Below are 12,063 nucleotides of genomic sequence, written 5' to 3'. Positions count from 1 at the left end.
ATTAATCCGGTCTTAATGATCGTTTACTCCGGCTCACAGCAATTTGGCCGCCATCTTTCTCAGCCATTTTTCTCGTATGTGACTCAATTTTTTGTTGCCAGCAGCGTTGGTAAAGTTCATATTATAATCTACTTACACGTCCTAAGAGGCCCGCTTTCTCTTAATTTCTGCATATACAGTAAAATAAATCGTAATTCAGGCATATAAGCAAACTCACAACTGTCGCATTATGTAACCACTTTGTACTACTTTGTATACAGTTATAAATTGTTTAGAGCTGGTTTTGTTTCGACACTGTCGATGCTGTTGCGCTATAAACATTCTCCACCTTAATTCACGAAGGTTTATGTATACCTATACATATTTATATTCATACAAAGGCCCGTATCAGTATTCGTACGGGTACAATGAGCGTTTGAAGTTCATAGTACGAATCGAAATTGCTAAATCTAAGGACTTACATAGATAACCACATACCTATATTTGAAATATACTTACGCACCAATGTAACAATGGCAAGTGACTGCAATATAACGCTTGTATTTATACATGCACGTATGTATTCGGCATTATTTTGGGCACTTTGGCGTAGACATTAAGCCAAACAGAAAGAGCGTAACATCGGGTACGAGGTGGGCATGCGTATGGCTTCTTTCCGCTCTCGCTGATGAGTGCCTTCATCGCATACTAACCGGGTGAACGGCTTAAACCAATGTTTCAATTTCATAAGTATGTGTGTATATTTGTCATACTATGCCGCTCTCCCAGATTTCGTGGTGTCATTACCCATCTCAGCTTCCGCATACGGTCGTTCAACATGTCGTATACGCAACATGACCTCGCTCTTGCATCGGAGATTTAAATTGTTGACTTCGCAAAGTGCGAATTCGCAGTTTTCATTTATCGGTATAGTGCCAAAATCGACATGAGTGTAGCTGCACCGGAGTGCAGCACCGATTTGAACTAATCACAGGATTAGGGAAAATTTTTCGGTATCAGAAACAATAAAATCCATTGCGAACATACTTAAATTGTATTGTTTTGCATATTCTCAAAAAAAAATAAAATAAAATTGTATTTAATTCATTTAAAATCAAATTTGAGTTGACAAAAAAATAGTTCTAAACACGGTTGAACAAGGTTTTAGTGAGTGCAAAAAATGTGTCATGTTGAAGTTAAAATTAGCTATGCTAGTGCGTTTATTAAGCTAATAAGATTCTGGCGTGAGTGCATCACATATACCCGTCGAAACCCAATTTTTGATTTGCTGTCAAACATGGAAGTTCAATACAAAACAAGACAACCGTCACTGCAAGTCAATTAAGGTCAGTATTTGTGACAATCGACAAATTCAATAGCTTAGCTCATTAAAAATTTAGCATATCAGACTATGCATTTCAGTGATTAAAAATTAATTGATATCAAAACCGCAATTTTCAAAGAAAAATTTCAGCAATTCTGTGCACAAATATATGTGTGCATATGTATGTACGCACATAAAAATTTTTTGCAGTGTCACATTTGTATATCTGAATCGTAATGCAAAACAATCCAACTTTCCAACTACTTATTTTTACTTTGGATTCGAGCATAATATTCTGCTTTTAGAATGAAGGCTTGTATGCTCCATACAATGTATTTAATATACATATGTATGTATATATGTATTATATTTTATCTCAGCAAACATTTTGTTTAAATGATAAAAGTGTTCTTTGATGAATTTTCAAAACTTTCGGCGTCAATAAGTTCTGTTAAAGTTCTACCTTGAATTTTCCGAAAACCTAAAAGAGCATAATTTCCGACTTCAAAGACAAATCGGGTGTTCAGTTTTGTTGTAATTCATTATTATTTCATTTAAGTTGTGCATTTTTTTGTTATATTTACCAAAAACATAAGCGAACCTCACAACAGAACTGCTGGAATCGGTCAATAGCCACGAATGTAGAAGATGTACATATCGTTGTTTCGCTACTCGGGTCTCAGTGGCCGTATCAGTTGTTGAGCTGAAGTAATTCTAGACTATTTTGAGTCATAGACAATATTTTGCTTTCTATTCTCTTCTTTATTTAGCTTATAAATCTTCACAATTTTGACTTTCTCTCCTTAGTTCTCTCACACACCTCATCTACATTTACGTCACAGCAAAGTTATGCTTATAAACTTGGTGTCCTCACACCGCTAGATGTCCTAATGTTGAAAGATGAGTGGAGCATTCCTGAAAAATTTTTAACTCGAAACGAACTGGCGGAATGTATGCTAAAATAATTTTCCCATTCATTCTTAGCATGGAATTCCTTCTAAGGGAATGTGGTTTTTCACGATTGAATGACATTTTAACTAGTTTGGCTTTTTCTCGGGTTTGAATATCTCTGATTCCTTTCCAACATCTAAATCTTATGTTTCGAAATTTTTTTACAAAATATTTCCTTAATTCGAAAAAGGCCTTTGAAACCCCCGTGGTACAACTACGGACTTCTTCTTTTTCTTGATTGGCGCTATAACCGCTTAAGCGTTAGTTATAAAGGTAAAGGGTGTTTTTTTTAGAGGTTAGGTTTTCAAGATGAAATAAAACGTATATAATTTAATGTTATGGCCAAGAATTTAGCTTTATTATAAAGATAAGGGTTTGCCATTATGTTTTGAAAATGATTTCGGGCAAGTGGCCGCCGCGGCTGGCTCGTATAAATTCCAGCCGAGAGGCCCAATTTTCGACCACTTTTTGCAGCAATTGGGGCCGTATGTCAGCAATAACGCGCCGAATATTCTCTTCCAAGACGTCAATCGTCTCGGGCTTATCTGCGTAGACAAGCGACTTCACATAGCCCCACAAAAAATAGTCCAGCAGTGTTATATCGCACGATCTTGGAGGCCACGCCACAGGTCCTCGGCGCGAGATAATGCGCTCACCAAAAGTTTCCTTCAATAAATCGATTGTTGCGTTGGCTGTATGGCATGTAGCGCCGTCTTGTTGGAACCAAGGGTCGTCTACATCAACATCGTCCAATTCAGGCACGAAAAAGTCATTAATCATGGCTCTATAGCGCTCTCCATTGACTGTAACATTATGGCCGGCTTCATTTTTAAAGAAATATGGACCAATGATTCCCTCTGCCCATAGAGCACAGCAAACAGTGACTTTTTGAGGATGTAACGGCGTCTGAGCAATGGCTTGTGGATTATGTTCACTCCAAATGTGACAATTTTGCTTATTGACATACCCATTCAACCAAAAGTGAGCTTCATCGCTGAACAAAATTTTCTTGTGAAAATCGGGATCGGTGGCCATCTCGTTTTGGGCCCATTCACCGAACGTGCGACGCGCTTGATGGTCGTTCGGCTTCAATTCTTGCACGAGTTGGATTTTGTAAGCCCGCAAACCAAGATCCTTCCGCAAAATCTTCCATAAAGTGGATGGGCACATCTCCAATTGCTGCGCGCGATGGCGGATGGACTCATTCGGGTCTTCTTCGATACTCTGCTCCACAGCAGCAATAGCGTCTTCGGTGCGCACTGTACGACGTCCCTGAGGATGCGTATTATCCACTAGAGCAAACGTGGTGCGAAACCGATCCATGGTTAATCGAATTACTGACACTGATGGACGATTATGTCGACCGAATATTGGACGCAGCGCGCGATGCGTCGCGCGAACCGAACCATTATTTTCGTAATAAATTTGCACGATTGCACGATTGCAAACGTTGTTCAGGTGTAAGTCTATTCATTGTGAAATGGCAAGCCAAACTGAGCATAAATCAAGTAACAGCTGTCAAAAAGACCATCTACGAAAAAAGTAGTGCCAACTTGAAAACCTAACCTCTAAAAAAAACACTCTTTACTTAGTCGAAAGTAGCACTTGTTGGTAAGAGAGATTCTCCATTGGATTTCAAGGCTGGCATTATTATCGATGTTAATGTGGTTCCAGCTAAGCTTAAAAACCTGAGAAATAAGCTGTTTAAAAAATTCAAGGTCCAAAAACTTCCGCAGAATCTTTCTCTCAAACCCTTCAAGGGACACCTCACCGGATATTGTCATCGTCCAACCTTCTGCGCCATACGTTAGGACGGGCATGATGAGAGTCTTGTAGAGTGTTAGTTTTGTTCGTCGGGAGAGGACTTTGCTACTCAATTGCTTACTTAGTCCAAAGTAGCACTTGTTGGTAAGAGAGATTCTCCACGGGATTTCAAGGCTGACATTATTATCGCTTTTAATGCTGGTTCCTATATAAACGAACTACGTGAAAGTTTAAAAAATTCAAGGTTCAATTGTTAATATACACATAAAAGCAGTACTTGAAAAAATTAAACTCCTTAAATAAATTTCTTTACAATAATTACAGCTGTTGAAGGCCTAAAACTTTTTGGGACTACGTTAAATATAAGAAATCCTGTAGTGGTGTTCCATCTGATATTTGATTTTGTAGTAAATCTGCTAACACGCCATTAGAAGCAATGATTCAGATTCTCCTCGCCTTGTAGGTCGGTCTTCAATTCAATTCTCAACTCTGAATTTTGGACACCTAAGTCTTGCACTCTTGGGGCGGCTACCGCAGCCGAATGGGTTGATGAGCGGCTACCATTCGGGAGCACGTAGGTTCGAGTTTCCGTGCATGAACATCAAATGATAGAACAAGTTTTTTCTAGTAGCGGTCACCCCTCGGTAGGCAACGGCGAACCTACGAGTGTATTTCTGCCATGGTAAAGCTCCTCATAAAAACCATTTGCCGTTCAGAATCGACTCCTGGTCAATACATTTGGGAAACAACATAAAGGCGCACACCACAAATAGAAGGAGGATCCCGGCCAAGCACCTAACAGAAGTGTGCACGCCAATTATTTATTTATTTTAAGTCTTGCACATCATGATGTCATGGAATTTTAAGCTCCTCACAGACTGATATCGATCGGAGTTCTGTATTTTTCTAAAGAAATGTCCGGCAGTTATTTCACCTCTAAAGGAATCTTAGAAACTTTTATCAATAACTGTAAATGAATAAGCATATTCGCAATGAAGTGAGTAATCAAATAATTATCGCCCAATTTTAAAGCCCTTGACAATTTCTAAGCTTTTTGAAATGGTTGTCAAAGAAAGATGCCATAGTTTCGTGCAATCAGCATGGATTCGTCAGTGGATGATCCCCAGTGTCTATTTTCGCCGTTTTTAGTGAATATTGCATTAGAACCTTTACACGCGGATTTTTCCAAAGCTTTCCACAGAGTTTCTCAAAATATTTTATTGTATAAAATATCATCGATTAAGTTTCACTCTGTTTTAACTGCAATAGTTGAACTCTGTATGGTAGGAAAGTATTGTATATTCTCTGTTTAAGGTCCGCTACTCCTTGTGTTATTTATCAACGACAGCAGTAAATGCTTCTAATTGCTCATTTTCTGTTATATGCTGATGACTTAAAAAATTTTCCGCTTTAAATAACTCAGCTGATGTATGTAAGCTTTAAGCAGATATAGACAAATTTGTTATGTGGTGATGAAAATCACCACTTTCTTTATTTTCCGTCGTTTCATTTCATCTTAACAAATCATATTATTTCTTAATCTTTGTATGACGGAGTAGCTCCGATTTTACGGACCCTTACACGCTAAACTTACTGTTGACTGTACTCGTTCGCTCTATTTGGAGGCCATTACCAAAAATTTTCAATCGACAGGATCGAACGTGAGCAAAATATGTCCCTGAAATTTGCATTTCAGTAAAATTTTCTGATCGTACATATGCCTTTATGCTTTTTGCAGCTAATATATCAACCAGAGAAGACACGTAAAGCACTAGAACATTATTTATATTATGAATGTTATTTGTTTAGTAAGGAGGAACAAATTTTATTTTTGGACCGTTGAATACATGAATTTAATGTTCATCATACGCCTTGTCAGACGAATTTAAAAATTTTCTTGAATTAAATTTTCAGGCCATACAGAAATTATTTTGCTAGAAAATCTAACGTTTTGCAGGGTTGTAGCAGTATAGTAGTAGTGTAGTGAGGGTGTCACAGACTATACATTTGCCATTAATTCATTTTTCAGTATAATATTATATATTTTAATAAACGTTCCTAACTAAAAATTCAAGTAAAAGCCGGTACGGATTATCGTTATCCAATGCCCAAAAAACTTCATATTTATGTATATTATTTATCTAAAAATCACAAATAAAGATGATGATTATCACAAAGGGCATGAATAATAAATTTTGCATACAAATTTTTCTTCTCCTTATACTCTTGAGGCACTCTAATACATATTTAGGGAATATGCATTAGTTGCGTAAGCGAATGGGTTGGTGCGTGACTACCATTCGGGAGTACGTAGATTCGAATCTCCGCGCAAGAAACAGCAAAATGATAGAACACGTTTATTTCAATAGCGGCCGCTCCTCGGCAAGCAATGGCAAACCTCCGAGTGTACTCGTAGATGCTCCTCTTAAAAAAAATATCTGCGATTCGGAGTCGGCTTAAAACTGTAGGGTCCTCCATTTTTGGAACAACATCAAGTCGCACGTCACAAATAGAAGGAAGAGCTCGGCCAAACACCTAAAAAGGGTGTGAACGCCAATTATATATATATATATATATATATATGGAGTGAGTGTCTGTATATATTTATAGTCATATATTTCATTTTAAATAAGCAAATAAATACTCAAATCAAATTGCAAGAAAAATTATTACAAGTTGATTGGATAAAGTCATGAGTCGGAAAACCTTTTAATTTTTTGTGTACACACAGAAGGAAAACAAAAGCTTTTGTGTATCCAAAAGCATTTCAAAAACAATAAGCGTACCATATCTTCTTTGATTAACGTAACCACGCATTTCAGGTATTAGCTAGTATTTATGTATAGTAAGTGCGTATATACATATATCAATCCGCATGCCAGATTTGCTACTTAGTTTTTGTCGGATTAATTTTTTCCACTTTTTATATGAAACCCTCTCTGTTCCCCTATATTGTGTTCTTTATGTCCATAGGGGATAATTAAAGAAACTCTTCAAAGAAGGAGGTGAAAAAGGAAACAGGAAAAGTGACACATTAAAGAAATATGGCACATTAGAGGTGAGCGCACGTTAGCTACAAATACTTTTAAAATTTCTGGCTAAAATGAATCCAATGCTTTAAAAAAATCGTTTAAATAAACTACACAAATACGGATGCATATTATTTATTTATTTGTTTATTTATTTACATACCCTTTGATCAAAAAGTACCGGGAATGTTTAATTTAAACGAACCGCGCACGTGGGAACCATATTTTCTTCTTATGTTGGTAGGACTGTAAGACACACATCTGTCACTTTTTAGCGCCATCAGATCGTTTGAGAGATGCTGTATGTCGCAAACAGCCGGAAATGTCGGCAAACAGTTCTTGGATTTTGCATGAGCCCACATTGTGGATTATTTGACCATACACCAAGTAAGTACCATCGTGCGAGCACCGTATTCTCTTGATATGCCCCGTGCGATTTCTTTTGAGTTTCCCAAGTTGAGGTTACCACTTCATGGAAGAAGATTTCAGTCGATAGAAGAGATCAAAGAGAATGCGACGAAGGAGCTCAAGGCCATCCCTTCGTCGGCCTACCAGGGGGACATGGAGGACTGGGTTAAACGTTGGCACATGTGCGTTGCTTTTCAAATGGGGCATATTTCGAGAGATAAAAAAAATTTTCCTGAAATCTAACTCTGTTTTGTTTTATTTAAACATTCCCGGTACTTCCTGATCATAGAGTATGTATTTAATAATTCCTTGGTTCCTAAGATTTGGCGGGAGGTTAAGGTATTATTTCTACCAAAGGGAGGTAATAAGCTTACTGAATCTCTCAAATCCTACAGATCAATCAATCTTACGTCTTTCATATTGACAACCATGAAGAAACTATTGGACTGTTACCTAACCCCACTCCATAAGCTGCAATTTGCATATCAAAAAGGGAAATCCACAGTCACAACAGTGCACGCAATTGTTCGTGACTAGAAAAAGCTAACGGGGCTGATCTAGCAATTGTCAAATAGGTAGGCGACATGCTAAACTAAAGATTAACACACAAAGCTACCTTAAGCCGGGAAAGGATGCCCACAAGGAGTGGTATTATCGCCACTGCTTTGGTCTATCCTGGCTGACAACCTAGTACAAACCCTTAACAATAAAGGGTACAAAACAATAGGATATGCGGATGGAATTTCTGTAGTAATTAAAGACAACCACTGAGAATGGTGTAAGAAAGAGGAACCACCCGTCCAAAACCAACATTGTCCCATTTATCAAGAAAAAGGGTATTAAATAAAGGGTGCTTTTTTTAGAGGTTAGGTTTTCAAGTTGGCACTACTTTTTTCGTAGATGGTCTTTTTGACAGCTGTCACTTGATTTATGCTCAGTTTGGTTTGCCATTTCATAATGAATAGACTTACACCTGATCAAGCGCGTCGCACGTTCGGTGAATGGGCCCAAAACGAGATGGCCACCGATCCCGATTTTCACAAGAAAATTTTGTTCAGCGATGAAGCTCACTTTTGGTTGAATGGGTATGTCAATAAGCAAAATTGTCGCATTTGGAGTGAACATAATCCACAAGCCATTGCTGAGGCGCCGTTACATCCTCAAAAAGTCACTGTTTGGTGTGCTCTATGGGCAGAGGGAATCATTGGTCCATATTTCTTTAAAAATGAAGCCGGCCATAATGTTACAGTCAATGGAGAGCGCTATAGAGCCATGATTAATGACTTTTTCGTGCCTGAATTGGACGAGGTTGATGTGGACGACCTTTGGTTCCAACAAGACGTCGCTACATGCCATACAGCCAACGCAACAATCGATTTATTGAAAGAAACTTTTGGTGAGCGCATTATCTCGCGCCGTGGACCTGTGGCGTGGCCTCCAAGATCGTGCGATATAACACCGCTGGACTATTTCTTGTGGGGCTATGTGAAGTCGCTTGTCTACGCAGATAAGCCCGAGACGATTGACAACTTGGAAGAGAATATTCGGCGCGTTATTGCTGACATACGGCCCCAATTGCTGCAAAAAGTGGCCGAAAATTGGGCCTCTCGGCTGGAATTTATTCGAGCCAGCCGCAGCGGCCACTTGCCCGAAATCATTTTTAAAACATAATGGCAAACCCTTATCTTTATATATTAATAAAGCTAAATTCTTGGCCATAACATTAAATTATATACGTTTTATTTCATCTTGAAAACCTAACCTCTAAAAAAAACACCCACTCTGGAAATAAATGGAATGGAGGTACCCCTAAAGGAGAGCTTAAATATCTAGGAATTATCCTGGACAAAAAACTCACCTAAGAGGCCTACCCCAACTCAGGAATAAAAAACGCAACGAAAAACCTTCGGTCAAAAAAACAAAAAACTAAATCCTGAGACCTGAGCCCTAAAATGACCTTCTGGATCGACACTCAAATGGTGAGACCTATCCTACCACATGATGCATTAGTATATTAGGCAAAAACGAATCAAATAACAGCTATATCAAAACTGTGTAGACTACAAAGGCTGGCGTGCCTAAGCATAACAGGGGATATGAGAACTTCCCTAACTGCTGGGATGGAAGCGCTTTTAAATCTACCACGTCTACACTTAGCAATACAAAAGGAAGCTGCTATGCCAGCACTCTTCTTTCATGTGAAAGAAAAATTTAAACCACATAAAATGGTTGAACATGCAGCATACATGACCCAGTCGAATGACCACATGGAGCTCGTGCTCAATTTTACTACTTCATGAACTTTAATACCGACAGAGCAAAATCTGCTCTAGCCCTAGGTAAAAATGACCTCAGATAGGCACTTACAGGCCAATAAGCATTTCAATACAATAGCACCAGTTTATGTCAAAATAGCGCAGGTTCCCGACTAGGACATCTACTTAAGATCTCGCCACAATCTTCGTAAAACAAAAAATAGGGCTCGGCCAAAGTTCTCTTTTTCAATCTACGGGATTTAACTTCAAAAGCAAGTTCTATAAATGCACGTGATCAGCAAAGTTGAGGGACCGTATTTGGCGATTACATCGTTTGTTGGGTATTCGGCTTCTCTAATTTCTATTCTGAGTCCTGATGTTGTTCCACAAATGAATTGGCTTACAGTTGTACACCGCTTCCCAACGGACGATGATTACTATATTTATGAGGAGGTTTGACATTGCCTGCCGAAGGATGACCGCTATTAGAAAAATATGTTCTTATCAATTTGTTGTTCCGTGTACATAGCGGGTTTCTATCACGGCTCATTCCGTTATGGCGACCGCGGCCGGATTCTGAAAAGCTAACATTGGGCACGCATTCTCAACTATATGAATTATGTAGCTATTGAATGTAAATTTAGAGTCAATTTAGTATTTAAATTTACCTACACATGTCAGTTGAGCTCCAAATGTTTTTTTTTTTTTAACGTTTTTTGAAAAACATCACCTAAGCAATATATTTGCGAGGCGTGTTCAAAAAATAAGGTGAAATTTCAAATTTTCCGGTTTACGTATATTTCACTTTCGATTATTATTTTTTTATGTTAGTACACTCGTCGTGAAGACATGTTTACGGTTTTAGCAATATAGCAGTGTTTAGTTTGTTTGTGAGAGACATAAATAAGACAAGTGGTTTGCTATCGAAAAAAAATTAATGGAATTAAGTGCTCAAAAACACTTGAAATGTTGACAGTGGCATACGGCAAGAGTACTCTGAGTCAAAAAAATGCTTACAAGTGGTACAAGATTTTCACAGAAGGCCGAGAAGAGGTGAATAACGCGGCAACCGATGAAAATGTTGAGAGAGTGAAGAAAATTGTTATGGAAAATAGTTGAATCACAATTAGAGTATTAGAGTAGTTGCTGAGGATGTCGGCATATCGGTTAATTTCGGAAATTTGGGAAATGAAGCGTGTGGCAGCGAAGTTCGTTCCAAAATTGCTGAATTTTTACCAAAAACAACGTCGCATGAACATCCCTTAGGAATTGTTGAATGACGTCAACGATGATCCAGACTTGCTTAAAAGGGTCATAACTGATGACGAATCATGGGTATATGCCCAAAGTCCATTGTGCCAATAGAAGAGTCCAGGAGAGCCAGGACCAAAAAAAGCTCGCCTAGTTGGATCACATGTCAAGGTTTTGCTAACTGTTTTCTTCGATTACCATGACGTAGTGTATCAGGAGTTCTTACCCCAATGTCGTACGGTAAATAAGGAGTATTGCCTTGAAGTTATGCGCCGTTTGCGTGAAGCAATATGAAAAAAACGCCCACTCATCTTTGCTTGTGACAGATTATTTGACCAAAAACAACACGGTTTTCATACCTCAGCCACCGTATTCACCAGATTTGGCGACTTTTTCCTGTTCCAAAAATTGGAGAGACCCATGAAAAGACGGCGGCTTGCGACAATTGAGGAGATAAAAACCGAATCCCCTCTCCGCGATTCAAGAACATGCAAAAAGTGCATATCACAACTACTTCCAGGATTGGAAAAAACGCTGGCACAAGTGTATTATATCTGAGGGGGACTACTTTGAAGGAGCTAAATTAGAAATGGATGAATAAATAGATATCTTTTGAGATAAATGAAAATTCACCCTATTTTTTTAACACACCTCGTATGTATAAAATATATTATGTAAGTAAAGTTTATGCTTGGTTGCTTTTGTTTCTTAGTTAATGTGTTTATTTATTTTTTCTCCTTCCATACCAAAATTGTGGAAATTTATTACCAAAATCAGCGCACATAAAAACCCATCAAAACTGCCAAATTGAGTTCGTTTATGAGTCTCACTTTTGGCTCACTGGCTTCATCATCATCATCATTAGCATTACAGTCTTGTGCAGATTATTGCTTCCACAACTACGGTTCTCCACTCCGATCGATTCTCTACTACTCCTTTCCAGTTTGTGATACCCATTTTCTGCAGGTCGGCTGTGACCTCATCTACCCAGCGTTTGTTTGGTCTCCCTCGAAATCTCCGTCCAATTGGTTGTCTATGGAACGCTATATTGGCAGCTCTCTATTTGGGCATTCGGTACATGTGCCCCAGCCATCTGATTCGT

General features: G+C 38.4%; 1 protein-coding gene across 1 annotated transcript in view; it reads left to right on the top strand.

Annotated features, from left to right (window-relative positions):
• The first annotated feature begins 946 nt into the window (after nucleotides 1-946).
• The window catches only part of LOC129239529 (fibroblast growth factor receptor 1-A), a 61,528-nt gene continuing 50,411 nt past the window's right edge, over nucleotides 947-12,063 (top strand). The window contains exon 1 of the mRNA XM_054875074.1: nucleotides 947-1,325. The gene's annotated coding sequence lies outside the window, so the exon portion shown is untranslated. The remainder of the gene's footprint in view (nucleotides 1,326-12,063) is intronic.

The sequence above is a fragment of the Anastrepha obliqua genome, chromosome 2, assembly GCF_027943255.1.
Source record: "Anastrepha obliqua isolate idAnaObli1 chromosome 2, idAnaObli1_1.0, whole genome shotgun sequence".
NCBI lineage: Eukaryota > Metazoa > Arthropoda > Insecta > Diptera > Tephritidae > Anastrepha > Anastrepha obliqua.
This window is presented reverse-complemented; position numbering and strand designations above follow the sequence as displayed.